Consider the following 1,960-nt stretch of genomic DNA (forward strand, 5'->3'; position numbering starts at 1 on the left):
TCAGCCACGGGGTTCCTTCCCTGGCAAAGGTAGTGGGTATGATAATGGTTGGATCCTCTTCCCTCGCCAGATTGACCGCGGTTGCACAGTGAGCTAGGAGCGCTCGTTACCTTTGCTCGACATCGTTTAGCCAAAGGCCTTTCACCTCAGTTGCACGTGCATTTGCCAGTTGATCGCGTTGCATCCTCAAGGCGGAGCAAGAACTCGAGAGTGGCCCTGTTTCGAGAGCAAGCCTCAGCTGTGTTTTTACGACGTTGTGAGCAAATCTTGTGTTGTGATTCGAGTGCGCCGCCTGGAGGCCGGATGTCCATTCGGCTGCGACACTGAAGGTGTGCGAACACTTGGTGTCGTTGCGCCGTCGAGGATGACCAAGATGGAGCGCGACGAGTGAGTGTGACATCGCCAGCTTCTCTCAACTCCTCGCCAAGCCCAGGTTCCCGCAGCCACCACCTGTCAAGAACGCTGCCCATGCAGCTCGACCAGATTCTCAGCGCCGCCGTGGCCGCAGTCAACGTAGAGGAGGTGGAGCAGCTTCCTTCGCCAGACATCCCACAGAACTCCCCGACGCCCCCCGCCTCGGCGCGCGACCACAGGGTGCTGCACTACCTCCCGGACATGGCCTCGCCTCCACTACTTTCGAAGGGGCGCCGCTGGAGGCCCAGACCGAAGTCGAAGGGCTCTGCCACTACCCTCCGCGAGGTTCCGCCGCAGGAGCTGACACACGTAGGCCGCAGGCACTCGACTCCGCGTTTGCGCTAGCGCGGCCGAGGCGCAGCAGCTGATTGACCTGGACACGAAGGAGGCCATGCAGGTGTACCACGAGGTGCTGCAGGACGCGCAGCCTCCTCCTGACGGGGACCTTGGTGACATGAACTTCTTCGCGCTGGATGACAACCTGGTGATCACGTCCCAGCAGGCGCTCGAGATGTTCGAGTCGCCTCCTGCCATGGACTACGGCGCCACCTACCACGTCCTGACCACGTCCGAGAACCCACCGCAGGTCAACACACCGCCTATGGAGGTGGGCGGGGCCGTGTGCCCCGAAGGGCCGACGCCCAGCGAGATTCTGGCGCAGGAAATCCCCATCCAAGAGGAAGTGCTGCTGCAGGGCGTGGGGCCGGCCCCGACGGACGTGCCCGTGCCGTCGGCCGAGATCGAGGGTCCTGACGACCCCTGACGTGCCCCAGTATACTGCCGCTGGCACCCGCCAGCTGCCACCGCCGATGGCGCCATAGACCTCCTCGCCCCCGACGCCCTGCAGTGTCTGCCGGGGACGGCGCTTGGACGCCACCGTGGACGCGGAGGGGCGCTTCGTGGTGCAGGTGACGGCGCGGGCATCAACATGACGGTGCCCAACAGGTATGTGAGCAATGAGGACATCGTGGTGCAGCTGCCGTGCGTGGCCTCGACGCCCCACGACGCGCCCCCTGCCACAGGCCCGTACACGACGCACCAGGAGAGCTCCTCGGCCTACCCGGGGCCCGCGCTCGGCCGCCGCGAGCCCCAGAGCCAGCCAGCGAGCGGGCGCCAAGGGCGGCGGTCCGCGCGGGAGGGCGAGCAAGGGCGGCGGCGCGCCCCCCCCCGGCAGCGCAGGAGCCCGTCAGGAACCGCTCTGACGTGCGCTGACGGCGCTTAGGGAGTCCCATCTTCCGCTCAAGAGCCAAGAAGCGAGGCAGAGGCACCGAGGGCGGCGCTGACAAGACTCCGAAACGCCGGTCCGCGACGCCAAGGGCCGAGGACGGCCAAGGCGCCAGAGCTTCCGACGGGGGACACGGCGAGCGGCACGAGGGCGGCCGCTACGGCCGCCGACGGCCCTTCGCACTACGCATACGAGACGTCCAAGAGGACGACTCACAACGGCCGCCCCCGCTGCATCTCGCTACGACACGACCGCCGACGGCCGCCTCTCGGAGGAGCCACGCCCGCCAGCTCGCGGGCCACGGGTCTGCCGCGCACCACT

At 66.8% G+C, this 1,960-nt stretch overlaps 1 pseudogene; it reads left to right on the plus strand.

The window, feature by feature from the left end:
- Nucleotides 1–468: 468 nt before the first annotated feature.
- Nucleotides 469–1,960, plus strand: part of LOC119594357 — a 5,381-nt pseudogene continuing 3,889 nt past the window's right edge.

This window comes from Penaeus monodon, chromosome 33, assembly GCF_015228065.2.
Source record: "Penaeus monodon isolate SGIC_2016 chromosome 33, NSTDA_Pmon_1, whole genome shotgun sequence".
Lineage (NCBI taxonomy): Eukaryota > Metazoa > Arthropoda > Malacostraca > Decapoda > Penaeidae > Penaeus > Penaeus monodon.